At 34.9% G+C, this 21,554-nt stretch overlaps 1 pseudogene; it reads left to right on the plus strand.

Annotated features, from left to right (window-relative positions):
• LOC109821770 lies at positions 886–16,448 on the plus strand (annotated as a pseudogene).

Here is a 21,554-nt window from a genome sequence, read left to right on the forward strand (position 1 = left end):
AATGACATGAACATAAGATTGGAGGCCTATATCGATTATATTCAGTTTATAGAGAGTACACAAAAGAAAGTGTATGATTTTCTTTAAAAAAATAAATATATATAAATTAAAAAGCACTAAGTTTTTTGGTATATATAAACTATATATATATTTGTATTAATATATAAATAAAATTAGTGGAGGACATCTAAGCCAAATAATGAAGGTAAATATAATTTTCATTTATCACGTTAAAAAATTATATGATCCCCACTCTTTCCCAGCATCCACTATTTAAATGCAGCAGCTCCGGTGATTTATATGAAATAACTGTTCATATTTAATAAAAATAGTAATAATATAAGAAAGCAATTTTCTTATCATGTGCATCTGCATGTGTCAGGTTTCTAGTTGGTCTTTAAAATTCTTTCTTCGTAAAGTGTAATTTGTCACATAAAACTCTCCATTGTTATTTAGCTTGAAAATTGAAAAAAGAAAAAAGTAATCAACATCAGAACCCAACCAAAAGCGCATAGAGTGGCTTAGCCGTAGAATCCAAGAGCTTTGAGATTGAGAAAGGATTGCAGTATTAGGGATAGGTCAACAAAATTAGTGACTACATCAATTTTCAACATTTTGCATACGCAGAGAACTTCATGTAGATTGTTTTGAACTCCTACGGCATTGCAAACGAAAAAAAAAAATAATAATAAATACAAATATAAATGGAACATGAGTTTTATAGCTAAAATCGGCATGTAATGTGTAAAAAAACCTGGAATGTTAAATATTTCTTTTTTTTTTATACCCGTCTAAAAATCTAAGGAAGAGAAAACTGTTTTCTGATAAGTAGACCCCCGAGGGTAAAAGAGTCAAACAATTCATTCAGGGGCCTATTCGCAACAATAAAACTAGAGGGTAGCAAATCCAAAACATCAATACTACAGGGCGTCTATCCATAACTAACCCAAGTCCATTATTTCACTACTGACCTTAATTTCTACAAAATACAACAAGATTCCTCTACCAAACACATCAGATTCATTGTCACATGCCTAGCAATACGCAAACTTTTGACTTGCCAATCTTTGACAACTCTTCCTCTATTTGAATCATCAGCACATTAATTGCTCCACAAATCAAGATCCTACTCAAAACTAAACTTACACGTCCAAGTCACCTGGAATTAAACTATCACATCGAAGTTGATTAATAAAAAAAAAAACACAACTGAAAGCTTCTTAATATTAGAAGTCAACTTTTACGGACAGATGCATTCTTAACAACAGTCGATCCTAGTTTAGCTTTAAACAATACATAAGTCAACTGTAACTTTGCTGTCCACTGCTAAAATATCGCTCAAGCCGCGTTTCATGTAGCAATTACATCGATCCTTTTAGTCCAAGAAATCTTCACTATATATAGCTTTTTTGCTTTCTCCTCTCTTTACCGGCAAAAGAATGGCTCGGTTAGTAGATAATGACATTGAGCTAGAAGAGCTAGGAAGAAACATAAGGTCTTCATTTCGAAGAAATTCCAACATCGGCTCAGCAAGAGAAGGTGAAGATGAGCATCAGCTTAAATGGGCAGCCATCGAGAGATTAGAAACCTTTGAAAGGGTGAGAAAGTCGGTGGGTCATGGAGAGAGCAGTGGATACCAGAAAGAGAAGAGAGTTGTCGATGTCACCAAGCTCGGGGCTCTTGAGAGGCGGCTGCTCATCGAGAAGCTCATCAAGCACATTGAGAATGATAACCTCCGGCTGCTGCAGAAACAAAGACAAAGAATGGACAGGAAAATTTTAGCTGCTTATGTTGCCAACAAAGTAAATCATGTATATCTTTGTCCTTAGATGTCATATGAACTTGTGCTAAGTGGACAGCATTTACTAAAAGGGTTTTTGTTATATTTGACCTCAAAACCTTTGTTAATTCCATATTAGACCCTCAAAACTTAATATTAGACACCCCCCAAATCTTCATATTTGTTTGAAACGGGGGTCTCTTATTCAGAACATCTTAATAGATTTGGGACTCTCATTTAAAACAGCTCCATGGATTTGGGGTCTAATATACAATTAACAAAGATTTGGGAATCTAATATAACGAAAGCCCTTATTAAAATGACTATCAAAATGATTAACCACGTTGAATCAACGTCTTCTATGGTATCTGATGAAAAAGCAGCTTCACCATACAAATACCAATGCAAACATAGAATAGGAATTAACATGATCTCCATGAACCAAAAACAAATCAGAAATGAAAGGAAGTTAATTGGTACAGGACCCAGCAATGTCCAAAACATAGGGTCTTCAACAAAAAAGAGATCCACATGTACAAGTACACAATAACGAAAAGATATCAATAAAAAAAAGAGAAGAAAAGAAAACAAGTGCGGACAAGAACAAAAAGATATCAGAAGTTCAAAAATACAAATGCGTCAACATAGCTAATGACCATAAGGATAATATCCTTCTCGGGTGAGAACACTTAAGCCCCAAATATTCCATTTTTGTTCTGTTAATTGTAAATCTTTTTTCTGAAATTGCTAGAAAACCAATAACGATTATCATTAATGTTCTGTATTCATTCTTGTATATGTATACTGGAAAACAACCATATGTCCATAACTCTGTGTATGCAAGGAAGAAATTTTAAAATTATCGAATTGTCTAACAATTCTATAGCTTTGCAACAAAATTTACAGTTTCTTTTTCTTAAAGTGTGTTTCATGTATATTGTACCACTGATGGGTGTAATATACGTACATATTGGGTTGGGTCTAGCTTTGCAATGATCAAGAGGTACTTCTTGCAGAGTGTGACACCCCCACATGGACTAGTGTGAAGAAATATTAGTGGCTTAAATAGAGAAACCAAAAGCCTAAGAACAACTAGTGCTAGCATTTTGACAGTGAATTTTAGCCAACCCACGAGTTGCTCTCCGTGAACCCACGGCTGGCACGCGCCAACGGGCCTGTGAGCCTAAGGCGTGACAAAATGGTATCAGAGCAGTTGTTAGTCGGAAGTATGGAGCTAAGTGCTATACAGGGCTAAGTGTTACACCGTGTAGATACGGTGGGAACCGCCTCTAGAGCCCGTAGGAGTCACCTCTAGAGTCCACATCGTCTGACAGTGATATTGGGATGTGCCAATTGTCATGTCGTGACGATGAGGACATCGTCTTTGTAAGGCGGGGAGATTGTGACACCCCCACTTTAGTCCCACATGAACTAGTGTGAAGAATATTATTAGTGGCTTAAATAGAGAAGCCCAACGCCCAAGAACAACTAGTGCTGGCATTTTGACAGTGGATTTAAGCCAACATCGAGTTGTTCTTGGTGGGTCCCACAGCTTGCACGCGCCAACGGGCCCGTGGGCCTGGGGCGTGACACAGAGTAAATGTGAAACTTCCCACTATTGAAGTACGATACAAGAATTTGACCGTGGAAGCAGAGTGTGAAGTAGTTAAAGGGAGGCCTCTACCCACTTTATGGAATGCTGCTAAAGGAATTCTTTTGGTGATATATGTACTCCCTATCCAAGTTTAGTTATATAACTATAATTAAGCCATGGTTTCTTACCATCTTGGACAACATTTATGGTTCTTATAAATACAAAAATATGGAAGAAATGACCTCCTAAAGCTGGTTTTCTCAGACTGTCTTCACTCCGTGTTAATTTTATTGCAAATTAGTAGTTTCATATGTAAACCAAATATTAAGTAACTTTAACCTTAAGTGGAGCATTTGATTAAATACTTTCAATATGATATTCTTAAGCTAAGGTTCCTGGTTTGAAGACTGAGGGAACAAAGATAAGCATCCTAAGCGACAGCAGTGGCATTATTAAGCCTTCCAGGAAAGTATTAAGGATTATTATGCTCATTTATTATAACACAGGTTCATTTTATAACTGGTCACAACTAAAGTGAGTTTGAAGTCATGGATGAATAGAATGGACAGAATCATTATTCAAAGTCATCTTCACTTGCTTTACTATGAGAATGTTTTCTCTTGTACATGGAATTGCAGGATGACTCTCTTACTTGGACCTCCAGGGTGCGGAAAAAACTACTCTCTTGAAAGCATTGGCAGGGCAGTTAGACAAGAATCTCGAGGTTTTGTCTTCCTATTACTCCAGATAGGCATAATTAATAACACTATGTATTTTATTTTTCTATCTGTTATCAGTAATTTCTGATCTCTCTCTAAAATTTTCTTTTGAGTTAACTTAAGTAACCTATTCCTAGACCATATCCCATCCACTTGATAAGATTTCACCGCAGCACTAATTATCTCATTTTAGTGATTTTCATTTAAAAAAATTACATTGCGATCCATAGTTCTCTTCTTCTGGTTATATTTAAGGTACTTCCATCTGTCTCAAGCTCATTCAAATATCATTGCTTCCATAACGGGTGCCCCATTTCTAACTAATTAAGTGGGCAGTATAATTTATCCTATTGAAAATTTTGTCACAGCTGTAGATAGCTTGAACACCCTAATTTGAACACACTATGCAAGCTTCCCACATGACTAAACACGCACATGCCCTCCTAGTGTACACAAACACACAAATACACTCTTATCCTGTTATATGATCAAGAACATCGGGCAGCAAATCTTTCTAAAATGAAATATCATTGTATCATATCAACAATTGTTTTGAAGTACAAGTTGTCACTGTCTACATACTTCCCTAAACAGATATATTCCAATTTAAATAAATTGAAGATATAATTTTGATTGTACCATAGGATGCTAGATCTAACTTAAAGATAAGAAAGGAAAAGTTTATAACCAAGATATATGTCTCATTTCTATTGTTTTGCAATCATTTTTATTATGTACTGTCAATTTGCACCATTGTATAAAAGGGAAGAAAACAGGCTCACTGATCAGGTACATTCTACCTAATATAGTAAAGAATACTGGAATAGAATAGTACGCATATTTTGACTAACTGAAAGAGAATAAAAATCAAGCATTACTCCATGTGTTTGTAGCAGTACAAATCCATCTTCCCTGCCTGTTCCTTTTCCTCTCGAAAGGTAAAAATTCGTTTCAGTTAGTTAGGGTTTACTAATGCCATTACATACTACCTAGGTATATATACTTCCTCTTTAGTCCTGATAAAGGTTCCTTTTTTTTAACCCTCTTCTTTGTGCTCCCAGTTTATAAAAGCTTAATATTAAGCTAAAAAGTAGGGAGTCAACACGTAAGGACAGTTCCTTAATTTTTTCCTTTGATCTCATCACCCACTAAGGCCATTTGTGCTATCCATTTGAGTTTGCAATGTCATAGATGCTCTGATATGGTAGTGTTTGTATCCTGACACTAATGATCTGGCCAAGTTATGATCTTCCAGTTAATCACCAACAATCTGACATCCTAAATAACTGAAGATACAATGCATAATGTCAATGCTCCACTATTCTAGTAAATAGTTTTTATATGTTAAGTATTGGAGAACAAATCAGGATATGCCTATCACAAATTGCAATTGATGACACACGACTTCTCATTCTTGCGGTATTTTATATATTTCTTTAATATTATCAAAGGGACCCTTTGCCTTCTCCGTCTCAACAGAATGTTGCTACCAGTCCGCCAAAACAAATCTCATTTTCTTGTAATATGACCATTTATATGGGTTAGATTTCTATATGAGGTTTTCAACCTTTCACGAACGAGTTCATATCACACAGGTTAGAGGAGAAATTTCATACAATGGCTTCAGATTGGAAGAGTTTGTCCCAGAGAAAACAGCAGCTTATGTAAGCCAATATGACCTGCACGTCCCTGAGATGACAGTGAGGGAGACTTTGGACTTTTCAGCACGCTTTCAAGGTGTTGGAAGCAGAGCTGGTAAAGTCTTTAAATCTCCTAAAATCATTCCTAGACACTGGCCAACTAACACCCATATAAAATGTTATCCCTAATTCAAACTGTTTTTTCCCATACAGAAATTATGAAGGAAGTCACCAGAAGGGAGAAGCAGGCTGGAATTATCCCTGAATCTGACATAGATACATATATGAAGGTAACCGTTGCTTCTTTCCATGAAACTTTTTCTTGAATCAGGGATCTTGCACCATTATAAGTTTAAGACTAGCTACAATTTCTTCATTCTTTGATGATAAAGATTAGTACAAGAAATGATAAGAGTGATCCATTGAGTGGTCTAGCTTAATCTCTATAATCTATATATGTTATTTATATCGATTAGATAACACTAATGAATTTCAGACAAAACTTTGATGATTTCATGCAATGATTGGGCTGAAGAATGGATTTGTTAATGTAGGCCATTTCTGTGGATGGATTAGAAAGACGTCTCCAAACAGACTATACACTGAAGGTAATTTTCCCTAACTCAATACCCATAGAAACTAGAGTTTCTCATAACCCCTTAAATTATTTGGTCTCAGGAACTAATTCACTTTCGTAAAAAATGTTTGGTAAGCAGATAATGGGACTGGACATATGTTCAGATACAATGATTGGAGATGTCACGAGAAGAGGAATCTCAGGTGGCCAAAAGAAAAGGTTGACTACAGGTACTGTGAAAAAGACAAGGAAACAAACTCCAAAAATCTTATGTGCTTACTTTTTCATTCTAGAAATCACCCTGATCTACTGGGACTTAAATTTGTTACCTTCAATGATTCTAACTGTTTCTGTATGCAAAACTGGATAGCGGAGATTGTGGTTGGACCACAAAAGCTCTATTCAGAGTCATAAGAATGCTTTATCTTTCAGCGTTTATTCCTTGCCAAAGTGGGAACTTTTTAAAGCCTGCATGGCAAGGGAACTTCTTCTCATGAAGAGAAATTCCTTTGTGTACATATTCAAAACAACTCAGGTATATACACTCCCATGAGTTAATCTTTTGTTGCTAATAAGAAAGATAAGCATTCAGCTCAAAAAGTTATACAACCTTCTTGCAGCTCTCTCTTACTGCAATCATCACAATGACTGTTTTCCTACGCACACGTCTGGGTGTCGATGTTTTTCATGCTACTAGCTACCTCGGAGCACTGTTTTACACATTAATCATCAATATGGTTAATGGATTTCCAGAGTTGGCCATGACAGTTTCTAGACTACCAAGTGTTCTACAAACAACGAGATTTTTACTTCTATCCTGCATGGGCTTATGCAGTTCCTGCTTTTCTCTTAAAAGTTCCTATCTCTTTGATAGAATCTTTAATATGGACATCTATTACATACTACGGAATTGGATACAGCCCAGAGGCAGTAAGGTAGCTTTCAAAGTTGTCTTCATTGTCCAACTCTTTAGGGTTGAGAGACATACATATCTCTGATCAGCTTTCTTTTTATGTCTTATTAGGTTCTTTCGACAATTTCTTCTGCTTCTCGCTGTGCACCAGATGTCACTTTCTCTGTTTCGTTTTCTTGCCTCATATTTCCAAACAGCAGTGGCTTCTTCAACTAGTGGTACTTTGTCTTTACTAGTTGTCCTGGCATTTGGTGGTTTCATTCTCCCACGCTGTAAGTCCAGTCCTTCCATATTCTAAACTTACCAACATTATCATCATTATCACACCTATTCCATATCAACAATGGATCCTATATTAGGCATTGGCCAATTAAGATTGATGAAAAGGCTTTGCAACAATTTTTCCAGCTATCAACCTGATATCTATCTACCTATTTTGACAACACAGTTTACACTAGTGTAACCAGGAATAAACCCAGTAAATCCTGCAGAGCAGAAAAGTGTACAGACATAGAGATAAAGAGTCATGACGTGCACATTTGATATACAAAATACATAATCAAATGGAATCATGTTTCAGGACGAAAATAAAAATGCCCATGATTTCCTTTACAGAGTCTATGCAGAGATAGGCTTGGCAGTAAATGAGTTCCTTGCACCCCGATGGGAAAAGGCGTGGCTCAACAACCAATTAATTGATTCTCACATTAACCTCATATTGAATCTGTTTTAAACTCCGAATCTTTCTGAATATCTTCTATTTTTCACAGATTTCATCAGCAAATACAGTTATAGGAGAGCAAGTTTTGACAAGCCGTGGACTGGACTTCAATAGCTACTTTTACTGGATATCAACGGGTGCTTTGGTTGGACATATTTTACTTCTCAATGTGACATTTACTATGGTAATAACTTTCAAAAAATGTAAGCTATGTCAACTAATTGTAATGTATCTCATTACACTCTCAAGTTTAGTATACAACTGACGAAAAATATTCTTCTACTGTGAGAGATCTTGGCTCCTATATTACTTTCTCACGAGGAAAAAAAGAACTGACAAGAAGACTCTAATTTTCAGCACCAGGAGTATCTCGAGCTATCATCTCCCGCGAGAAGCTTTCTCAAATAAAGAAAACAGAAGATTCTAATAATGCAATGGACCCGAGGAACACATCAAAAGATAAATCTTCCAGGACTTCCACAAGACATAGAAGAAAGGTAAGACTGCGTTGTCTCTCTCTTCAATGAAGGAAGAACTATCAAATATCTACAGAACTTACTAAGTCAAACTAGACTAAGTTTAAGAAATATGTTGCAGGAAGTTTGGTTTTACCGTTTGTTCCCCTCACATTAGCATTTCAGGATGTGCAATACTATGTCGACACTCCTCCGGTAATCATATCCAAATTGTCATTATATCCTATCTGATAGGACTAAAGTAATGGAAACTTTCTTTAATACTCATATTATTGTCCTGCATAGTAGGAAATGAGAGAACATGGCCATGCAGAAAAAAAACTACAGCTGCTCCATAGTATTACCGGTGCACTCTGTCCTGGAATCCTCTCAGCATTGATGGGTGTAAGTGGTGCAGGGAAGACCACACTATTTGATGTTCTTGCCATAAGAAAAACAGGGGGTACTATTGAAGGGTACATAACAATCAGAGGATATCCTAAGGTACAAAAAACATTTGCTAGGATATCGGGTTACTGTGAGCAGAATGACATACATTTGCTAGGATATCGGGTTACTGTAGAAGAGTCAGTGATATATTCAGCTTGGCTGAGGCTTCCATCACAAGTTGATCCCAATACTTGCATAACCTCGTTTTTTGTGTAAAGTACCACTATAATTCTCAAACAAGCAATAGATAATCTGGGACAACAAAACTACCACTTCAAGTTTAGATGTAATACTTGTCTGTAAAGGCTAGACTTAATCGTTGATATTTGATCATTAGGAATTCATAACTGAAGTCCTTGAGACAATTGAGCTTGGCAAAATTAAAGACTCTTTAGTTGGGATACCTGGGACCAGCGGATTATCTACTGAACAGCGAAAACGACTGACAATTGCTGTGGAGCTTGTTGCAAATCCATCTATTATATTCATGGATGAACCGACATCAGGTTTGGATGCTAGAGCAGCTGCAATTGTTATGCGTGCAGTGGAAAATGTTGTTGGAACAGGAAGAACAGTGGTCTGCACAATTCACCAACCTAGTACCGATATATTTGAGGTGTTTGATGAGGTAATAACTAGTGTTATACCTGTGCGTTACTGCAGAATTTTTTTCATGAAGTATTATTTACCAAAATAATAAAATAAAATTTAAACTATAACCATTTAAGAAAGTCAACAATTCTTTTCGCAATGATTTTATCATGCTAAAAAAACTTTTATTATAGTTTTATTATAGCCATGAGTAATTGAATTACGCTTTAAATTTGTTAAAACTTACCATATATATAATGAGAACAAAAGAGTTAGTATATATCTATTTATAAAATAAGACTACATCTTTGTTTTTGTTTTTTTTTTGTTTTTTGGTTGATATATTCCTCTTATTAAAAATGTTTTCTCATAGTTATTAAAACTTGAGTTAGCTTTAACTTTCTAAAACATATTGTTAAATCATGATTTAACTTTATTCAAGTATTGCATATATAAATAAAATGCAATTTAATAAACATATTCATATTAATTTTCATCCTTTAAAATATAATTGTACAAATAATCACATACTTTATAATATCACTCTATTTGTATTGAATGGAAGTAGAATTTGGAATAAAATGCAAAATGGCATATATACTATCAGTGAAATAAAAATAAAAATTAATTATACCTTCCAATGGAGTTTTTTCTATTCTTGAATTGAAGATTAATGGTTGTATAAAATATTGTCGAATGAAGATGACGATGGAGAAATTTTATAATAAATTAGTAGAGAAAGAGAGGCTATGAATTGAGAATTTGAATGGGTTTGTATGAGAATTAATATGTTAATGGTGGAATACAAAAATATAATTTAATTGACGGGTTAAATTATTGGAGGCTGTGCATAATGAAAACTTTCTTTTGTGGGTCTTTTATACAGTATATAAAGATGACTTTTCACATTCCCAATATTATCATATTGTTTATTTAAATTGTAAGAATAAATTATAATATCTAAAATTCAAAGAAGTTGGCAAGTGGCAATTATAGGACATTGTTTTAGTGTGTGTGTGTCTGTGTGTGTTTTGTGTGTATATATAGATTGATTGATTATCTTGCAAATACAGAAGGAATTTACAAAGGAGATTAAATTGAAACTAAAGTTGTTTATAGCCAACATATATCTTCACATTCCGTTGTCTTGACTAATATAGTTTGGTGAAAGGTAGCAGAAATAATTTTCATCCTAAATCCATGTGGTGAGCTTCATTCGCCAGTTAATCCTAAATTTGTGAAATTTTTTGGAAGTAATTCTCATTAAACAGAAGAAAACATTTATTTCATCCATTTATGAAAGCCATCTAGATGATCAAAGAGCTACAAAAGCTCCCTGGTTTTATACATTTGCAGAATATATATTACAGGACATTGTACTAAAAATTTCAGTATTCCAACCTTTTGAAAGATCTCTAAATTGCAGATATTTTACATTGATTTTTGAAATATACCAATGGAGAACTCTTCCTCTACCTTAAGCTCTTGCTACGACCATTAATTGTATAACTTCTACTTTTGTTTAGATTGCTTCTTTTCTCCTATTTGATTTAAGATTTGATGAAAAACAATTTCATATTCCTCCAGCTAATTCTCATGAAAAGGGGAGGAGAAGTGATATATGCCGGGCCATTAGGTCAGCATTCAACTAAAGTTATTGAGTACTTTGAGGTACGTTTTATTATATTCATGATTGTTTCAGGTAATTAAGTTTAATTAAAAGATAGGCTAAGAATCTTAAGATATCTGAGAGCCTTCTTTCTAGTCTAATTTAGAAGTTATAAATGGAAATTGATCTTACGATTCTCTATACAGTACCCTTTATCCTCATATGTTGCGCAAAGGCTGGAAGTTGGCAAGTTAGCATTCGTCAAAACCATTGAATCAATGTTATCAATCATCATACTGCGAGGTCTTACGAAATGACATAAAAAATGCTACTCTTATTAGTGTACTAGGAAAACAAGAAGAACTTAAGTCACTCATGGGAAACTGCAATTGCACCTTATTATGTTTGCTTTAAATAAAACTTGGCTATCCCTCTCTAGCATTAAATATTTTTACCATCTAACACAAAGAAACCACCATGTATGACATTTTACTAGCTACAAATGCCTGCTACAATACTGCCTTGATCAATTAAGAATAATAATCTTAATTTATCAGCCAAGTTACTTAAGCATCAGAGAAGCGATGAATTGCGAGCATCGGATTCATAATACAAATTTAGGGGAAGCTCACTGCGCCAGACACAAAATAAATAATTATCCGGGGAAGATTGGTTCAGAGCATAATATGATGCACTTAGATAAGGCGAGAAATGGACAATATGATTATGCAACAGATTAATTTCTTGACAGATCATAAACACGTAGCAGTCAAAAAGATACCAAGTTAGTACGGTACATGTAGTAGATTGGTAACAGGCAAATTAAAAGGTGATGCTTGAAATGCTCAAATGTGATTAATATTAATCATATTTGATCCATTAAGAACTCAGCGCTCTTCTTTTGATGGAGGAAAATAAGGTGAAATGGAACTGGATATATAATTTCCATGATTCATAAAAGAAAAGGTATGGGAAAAGGAGGGAGAAAGCATACATTTTATGGGAAGAGATGAATTCTATGCAGTGACAGTAACAACTGAGAGATAGCACATCAATGGTAGATAAAGCCTTGCATGCAATGGAATATGAAGGCCATGGAAACAATATGTGTAGTTATTTTGTTAACTAGTAGAACTGATAACCTACATTTTGAACTTGTGACACATAGATAGGAGTAGGAAAAGTAACAACTTCAGGTTTTTCCATGTCAGAATTTGTTGCTTTAGTACTAATGCACCATTATTTGCATTTCTCAATTTAAAGGCAATATTATAATTTGCATCTTAGTGCTAATGCCAAACTTTATCAGTATGACTAGTAAAATTTAAAGTAATCCAAGAGGTGTATTAGTGTATATGATGCTCAACAATGAAATTGATACCACAAATATGAGAATAATGCAAAACTAAGAAGAATTACAAGGGAAAACATTCTTAACTGCATCTAGCTCAAAGGATTTCAGTACAATTTTACATGATAGGTGACAAACATAATGCCAACAAGATCGACATTACTCAGCATAACATATTGTGCAGGTCACTGGTAATAGAGATGAAACTTGAGTGCGGATGCTACTAGGAAATACTTTATGTATTTTGAAATTACAAATTTGGCATCATCAGCTTGTTTTACTTGGTTCCTGCTCATGATGATGGCACATTTCAAGAAAAACTCAAAGACGAGGAGCTACTTAAAATAAACCCAGAGATATTTGTGTTGAATGTTCAAGAATTCCACAACATCAAATGAACAATATACACTAGACACCAACTGCAGTATAAGGATGCAACTACATGGATTAGGGAAAAAGAAACAAAAACGGGCAGATAGTTAAAGAAGAAAGGCAAAGTGAAAATTGCCTAACATCAGAATGAACACGCGTATACACTATTCATCATCTACGATATAAGGTAATCAACAAATTTTTGCTGGAAGGAAGATGAATTAGGTCAAGAAAAGGAAATAAGAAAATGAAGAAAAGCAGATAGCAAGGAATCTGACTAGTTGCTTGTCCCAGGCTTATAGCACGAGAATTGGCTTAGAAATTTGAGAACAGAACACCTCGTAGCCTACAGACTATTGATTGAGTTTAGTCACAGATATAATCTAAAAGAAAGAAGTGCATGAAGGAAAAAACATATGAAGACTGTGCATCCTCCAAAACATTTAACCAAATAAACAAATAGAAATTCACGGTGGAGGATATAGCTAGAGGAACATGAATGTTATTGATAATGTATTAGTAATATAGTTACACAATAAGAGTCATTCAAACCAAACATGATTGTTATTGATAATGTATTAGTTTCAATATACTAGTGGATGAAACTACAACATGCAAGTTTATTTTATTTAAGAGAAGTTATAGTATACTTATATATCATGCTTCAGATCAATACGTAATAGTACAAACATTAACTGAAGGATTTCACTTACTGTATCAGGGCATTGCTGGAATACCTAGTATAAAGAATAATTACAATCCAGCAACATGGATGTTGGAAGTTACCTCTACAACAGCTGAAGCAGAACTTAATGTAGATTTTGCGCAAGTATACAGAGAGTCATCACTCTACAGGTTAGTAATTACTGATGCCTAGATGTTTATACTTTATATTTATCTACCTATACTTGAAATAATTGGAATACTGTATAAATAAGTGACTGTTGATATATAACATGACAAAAAAATCACGGTAAATTTTGAAAATTCTTATTTAGGTGCAGATGTGAATGTTACCTTGTTTTCCAATTTTCCCCATTTTCAGGGATAACCAAGAGCTAGTCAAACAACTGAGTAAATCCCCACCAGACTCAACTGAGTTACATTTTCCTACCCGATTTCCGCAAAACAGTTGGGGACAGTTCAAAGCTTGCTTGTGGAAGCAGTATCTTTCATACTGGAGAAGTCCTCATTATAACTTGACACGCATGATATTTACAATTATCACGTCAGTAGTATTTGCAGCTTTATTCTGGCAACATGGGAGGACAATGTAAGTCAGTATAATTATTTCACGCTCTTTAAAATTGGCAGTTGCAAGTGCAGAGTGAACCAAGCATCTCCTACATGATGAGCCAAATACAAGAAAAGATAAATCTGAAATTTTTTGGCCAAAAGCGAGATAGGAATGGGATTGCCAGTTTTCTTGCGTGGGATTCTATTAGAGGCAAAAAATTATTTCATTAAATTAAATAGCATTTCTGTCTATTTTATTCAAATGAATAGACATTAACCATTCACAACAGAAAAAAGGCCATGAACGTTGCTCCTGACTGATATATCTGCAAAAGCTGAGGTTGCCCTATTGAAGGGTTAAAACTACGAGGACATTAGAAATGGATGTAGGTAAAAGAAAAGGTTTGAAAAAATTTGAGCACATGTTTCTCTCGTTCTCAATGAAGAAACATTGTAGTTTACATTTTGGATACTAGACTGATATATCTGCACAAGCTGAGTTTGCCCTATTGAAGGGTTAAAACAACGAGGACATTAGAAATGGATGTAGGTAAAATAAAAGGTTTGAAAAAAATTGAGCACATGTTTCTCTCGTTCTCAATGAAGGAACATTGTAGTCAGACATCAAGAATAAGAAATAGAAAGGAATTTATAATATGGTAACCAGTGCTTCTACTTGAGATAAAGCGCATAACCCTTCTATTACATCCAAACTTGAGCAGTCAGCTAACAGAGTTATACAAACTAAAACTTATGCAGTCATGATAATAATTCTCTGCATTGAACATATTTCACAGAAAAAGTCCACATTGAACTGGATTCTATTTTTGAAAATAAATAAGATAATATAGGAGATGGGCCATACTTTCTGTACTGATGCCATGTTTGTTTCTTTTGTTGAAGAAACAACCAACAAGATCTGTTCAACATGTTTGGATTGATGTATGTTGCCACTATCTTCTTTGGTATAATAAATACGACATCAGTTTTGACATTCGTGGCAACTGAACGCACTGTCCTCTACCGTGAGAGATATGCAGGAATGTACTCTCCATGGGCCTACTCATTGGCACAGGTAAATCAGCTTTCTCGATATTTTGCATGTAAAATACAGACTCACAGCCTACATGAATTTAAAGCATGTTGTATTGTTCTCTGTTTTCTGCAGATGGTCATTGAGACTCCTTATGTATTCATCCAAGTAGGACTATTTACAGCCATTATATATCCAACAGTTGGCTATCATTGGTTGGCTCATAAGTTTTTATGGTTCTTCTTCACAATGTTCTGCACATTGTTATGCTGTTCTAAATCTCTTCTCAGGCTTTATGGTTCCTGGCCCAGTAAGTACTTCCTTCACTTCTCTTACTTAAAAACTTGGAACAAAGTCACTTTAGTTTACAATGGCCGACATTCATTCTGTTATCCTGCTTCTACAAATTTGTTCCCAGGGTTTCTTGTACCATAATGCTGCTGAGTGTTAATAGACTGTGAAGATTACATCCATTACCACTAGGTCATACATCCAACCAAGTTATAATGCTAGGACAGTCTCAACAGAATCAAGGGTTAATTGCAGATAGACCCCTGTACTATCACAAAATTAAACTTAACACCTCTGGAGTTCTACTGCTGGAGAGAGACCCCCTGAATGAAAACTTTTTGACCCTTTTTACAGGGGATATCTGCAACAGTAGATTTTCACTGGGGGCTATGTGCAACAATAGAACTCTTTCAGGGGGGGTCTAACTCCAGCAATAGAACTCTTTCAGGGGGTCTATTTGCAACAATAGGACTACAAGGGTAGTAAGCTCAAATTGGTGATACTACAGGGGGTTTATCTGCAATTAACTCTTGAACCAATGCCACAAAATGACTTGTAAAACTAAGTTCATAAAGCTACGTTGAATTCATAAAACCCTGCAACGAATGCCGATCTACCACCACACGATGGTCCTGAAACATGGAACCACAAGATCTAGGGGATCGATAATTGAAAGAACACGAGCAGAAAGCAGAAAACAAACGAAAAAAAATTTCACACAAGACAAGATTTATGAGGTTCAACCCAAAAATCTGACCTACAATTGTATAGATCTTGGTTTTCTTTCTTGCCTCCTCTTTTTCTTCTCTCTTCCCCCTCCAGGGTTATGCTACAATAGATAGTATTAAAAACTAAAAACACCCCTCACCAAATCCTCCTTGTCCTTCCAGTCAATCCGGAATCAAGACAATAGCAGCAACAGTTTATTGGCTAGACTAACTCCCCATGAAGGATCTTTCGTATTTAATTATATGCGTCATGGTTATATTGAGATCTGTTTAATATATTCTGATTGTTTCTTTCTATTTTACAATTCTTTTTATGTCTAATCAATAATGTAAATTCATTTGGCTTAATCAATGCCTCAAATAAATTTATTTTCCAATAGTATAGCTTTTCATGTTTTGTTTCTCTAACCTTCTTTCTGAGATTTTGAATATTGGAAGTACTGCTTCTTGTTTGAAGGAGGTTAAACAATATACTACAGGCAAGATTTCCTCAAAACTAACAGACCACCTGGCTTTTTCAGAAATGCATTATTGTCCCTGTTAATATAAGATTCATAAGATTGGTAGGCATTGTAAATATGCGGTGTATTTGTTTTTTCTATTTATAGATTCTTGCCAATCTTTCAAGATCAGTGCAAATGATCTTTGACTTGTTTTTATAGACCTAGAAGCACAAATATGATAAATATATCTACTGAAATTAACATCTCTGCACATGTATACCCAGAAGTTCAACGGCGTATTTGAGATTTAGTATTTATCTTTTAGAGTTCTTAATATTAACTTCATGCATTTTAACTGGCAGATAAGGATTCTTAAATTAACTTCATGCATTTTAACTGGCAGATAAGGATTCTTAAATTAACTTCATGCATTTTAACTGGTAGATATGTAATGTTCATTCTTTTTCTTGGTGAATCCTTGCAGCGAATCCCGAAGTGGTGGATTTGGCTTTATTATATCAACCCCATGGCCTGGATACTAAATGGCCTCTTTACTTCCCAATATGAAGACATAGACAAGGAGATCATGGTGTTTGGAAAGACAATGTCAATTTCTACTTTTGTAGAGGATTACTTTGGTTATCACCATGATCATCTGGGAGTTGTTGCTGTTCTTCTTATCGCCTATCCTCTTGTCTACGGTTATCTTTTTGCATTTTGCATAGAAAAGCTAAATTTTCAAAGAAGATAAACATGAAAGCTTCTGTGCTAGCAAATAATGATGTGAAAACATAAAAATTGCATGATTAATTACCATGCACTAGTTGTAACTGCAAGCTTTAATGAAAAAGCTGCACATTCAAGCTCAACAAGGTCTATACACGTAATGCCGATTACTACCGTGAATTAGTCATTCCTAAGATATCTGCAAAGCAATACATGATTTCCATTTAAATAAAAGAAGACATATCTGACTATACATCTGAATGCAACTATCAACATCGCATTTGCCACCGAAATTCAGCCATATATGATCTTGGAAGTGTGCATATAGGACAAACTACCTCAATTGTGCCTTAAAGTCAACAGAATGCTATGAACCAACGCCCAAAATCGACAGATATATTAAAAAGTTAACGAGTATTACTTGTCACAAATCGTGAGCATGATATTCCATGTTTGAGCAAAGTAGTAAGCAACCAAAAACTAGCAGGTTAAAAAAATAAAAGGCCATTTATGTTCTTTATGCCTCCAGCAGTAATTAGAACTACTGAAAATTTTATAAGGGACTTCCTGCATGGAGGACGAAAGCAAAATAAACCCCCTAGCAAAGGATCCATTGCCCTACCATGACTCTAAGGTTGGATAAGCATCCACACTTGTCAACAGCTAAATCAGACACTCCTTTGGTAATCAAGCATGGAATAATTGTAGCAAAAACAGAGAATAAAAGGACCAAGGTTATCATCAGGGGAAAAAAAAGGACAACAATAATTAAAGTCATGGCCATTGAGAGAAATTTGTAAGACTATAAAATTGAGCTCTCTCTCCTCTTTGGTTATGATGATGCTTACTGGATAATTTCACTGACTGCCCATCCATTGTAACTTCATACATGCATCTCTATCTTATGGGGATAGCTCGCGTCCCTAAAATATATGAGCGAAGGTAAGAAGAGCTTTAGCCTTTGGAACGGGAACGTCCACTAACTTCCCAACATGATTCATCCATGGCTGTTTTAGGATTCTGAGGAGGATATAACAGACAGCTTTATAGTTTTAACTAAAAAAACCATGAGATGCAGTAAAAAGAATAGGAGAGTACTAGCCACCAATTGACAAGGGTTTCATTAAGAAAATCTCAGCGCCAATGGGCTCATGCATTTTGCTACCCTAAAAACTAAAAACCACCAATTAGGGTATGAAGAACAAATTCAAACCCATCTCTCCTGTTCTAAAACTGAATGATGGGAATGCACAATTGAACACAAAGAACGAAGTTGTCGATGGAATTATCAAATTATGAATCTTTTTCCCCTTTAAAATACACTTCAAACTTTATAATCTATAGCCATGTTTTAGAAAAAGCCTTTAACTTAAAATAGGCTTTTCTAGAAAATATATGGAACCTGATAAGGTGAGATTATACAAATAGAAATGATAATGGGAGTAAAACTTGCATTACGAAGGCCAAGATGAAGAAATGAACAATAGATTTTGCATAATCGAGAGGGAAAATAATTACCATGGTAGAAGCTTGGAAGAGAGAAACGGAGGCAGCCCTCGCTGTGGCCGCGAGTGAGAAAGAAGTTTGATAGGTTGAAACTGGGGGACAGGGAAATATTCTTTTAATTTAGTCCCACATCGGGTAAAATAAAGGACTGTGAAGCCGGAAGCCTATATAATAGGCGGGCTCATTAACATCAAGAAGTACGCAGCTGCGTGGTGAGCACAGAGCGAACTATTCTTTCGCCTTTTACTAAAGAATACCGTGTGCTCTCCACATCAAAGCAGCATACGCCACTTTTTGGAGGGTCGTCCTTTTTAACAAAAAGGACCCCATCAATTCTTATTAGATAAACTTTCTCTCATCCTTACTGTGGTCAGTGTAAATTCTTGTTTCTTATTAGCGCCCAAGGTAATCTGTGATTAGGTTGGGAGAGCGCTTAAGACAATCAGACGTCTATGATTTATTGGCCTAAAATCAAAATTTATTATCATTCTAGTTTGTGCCTATTGCAAGCCGCTTATCAATCCTACAACTAAACTAATGATACTTATTTTAGTATACATTATTAGATTGATTTGATGAACTATGAAATTACTAAGTTTTGTTTATTAAAATATAAATTATATTTCAATTTTCCCTCCACACACATGCATCGTGGGCTTCAACAATACACGTATTTTCCTCCAACTCCATTCAATTTTCTTCCATCCTTTCCTCCTCACTTTATTTTGTCCCTTTCTCTATCTTCTTCGCATAACTGAATAATAAGAAAGAGTATATTTTGCAAAAAAGCCCTTCTCTAAAATGGTAGTTTCGATGATTTCACTAGGTTCAACTTTGAAAAGGCTAGTAAATAAATAATAGAATTAAGTTTTTTGCCCTTTTGGTATAAGACCCGGCCCAGATTTTATTTTAATTTGATATGAAACTCCAAGTTTAGTATTTTTAATTTATAATATAAAATTTTCAATTTATTGCAAGTTAGACATTTTTTTTGTTTGAATTTAGATCCTCATATTAATTAAATCCTTTTCCACCGGCAACTTGAGAGAAAAAAGACATACAGTGAAAAAAAAAGACCGGTTAAGTTTTTAATCTCTGTAAACATAGCCATGCCACCCTTAAATTATTTTTATATAAACCCAATAACATTCTAAATTTTCAGAATTTGTTTTTTAATGTATTTTAATATTTGCATTGCTGTTAATTTTTTCTTGCATGTGCATTGCACGTGTGACAATGCTAGTATTTTTATGATAAATATAGACGAAGTAGCTAGATGGTGTCAACAGTTTAACTACTAAAGGACAAATTATAGAGATGGAAGATCGAATATTGGAGATAACAATTTGAGCAGGCTGAAGTTACTCAACTCAAAATCAAATATTCGGAGAAGTTAGCGGCCCCCTAATCAACCTCACCCATATTATATTATCTGTTTGATTATTAACATCAACACTTCCTAATTAGAATAAGATTCAAACTTCTAATCATGATAAGACACAATCACATAATCATGATAGAACTCTAGCCCTATCTGTTGGAGTTGTACTTAAAACTTGACTTTGTAGAGGAAAAGTTTAGTCCCACATTGGAAAGAAGATGGAAAGATAGGTTGTTTATAAACATTCTCTTTATCTCCTATACCTAGAAGAAAATATGTGTTATGCTCCACACCACACACGCGCACGCCAAACCGAACCGGGCCGGGCTGGGGTCAGGAGGCGCGCGCCCACGACCTGCGGATACGATTTTGGTTAACAGCTCTAAATCTAATAATTGCCATAAAACCCGACAACCCATCTTCATCTAGACCAATTACTAGACAATCTTCCTCCACAGATTCTATTACTATCCCGAGAACACCTAAAGAGATAGAGTATCATTATCTACACAGAATATTAGGGGCCTTATATGATAGGTTATATGATATATATTACACTATCACTAATGCTAAAGTTTTGTGGGAAACATTAGAGAAAAAGTATGGTTTAGATGATACAGGAATTAAAAGATTTAAAGCATGTGATTTTAATAAATTCAAAATGGTAGATTCTAAACAAATAAATGAGCAAATTCATGAATTCGAACATATAGTTCACCAACTGAAAATAAATGGATCTATCTTAGATGAAATGTTTCAGATAACATGTCTTATAGACAAACTTTCTGAGTCCTAGTCAGATTTTTCCAAAAGCCTTAATCATACCCAAGAAGATCTTACCCTAGAACAAGTGTTGAATACCATTAGAATCGTAGAGCAACATAGACTCAAGGAGAAAAATATGACAAAATCCAAACCCAAAGAACCCAAAGTAAACAATGTAGAATCCAAATCATTTCCTAATCACAAGAAACATCACTTACATCAAAATCAAAATAAAACATTTAAGAAGAAATCATTTTATCAAAATAAGAACTCTGTCCATTTTCAAAAGAAGGAAGGAGCTGAACGTCGAGCCTGTTTTATTTGTGGACGAACCAACCATCTTGCAAAGGACTGCTTTTATAAGAAGATAGAACCACCCAAGTCTAGGAAAGGAGGACCTCCACCTAATAAGTCACAAGTAAATATGGTGACTTCTAGTGCAGCTGAGACTGCTTTCAGGTCTGTTTTCTTCACCCCTGAAGTAAACATAACCTTTTAATCAAATGATTGGTAGATTGTCACTGGAGCTAATATTCATGTTTGCTCTAATCAATCTCTTTTTTCCACTTATTAGATCTCAAGTAGAGGAACAGTGACAATGAGAAATAATGATGTGGCTCCTGTATCTGGAATAGGTCATATCAACCTAAAGCTCACTTCGGATAAGACTTTG

Source organism: Asparagus officinalis, chromosome 8 (assembly GCF_001876935.1).
Source record: "Asparagus officinalis chromosome 8, Aspof.V1, whole genome shotgun sequence".
NCBI lineage: Eukaryota > Viridiplantae > Streptophyta > Magnoliopsida > Asparagales > Asparagaceae > Asparagus > Asparagus officinalis.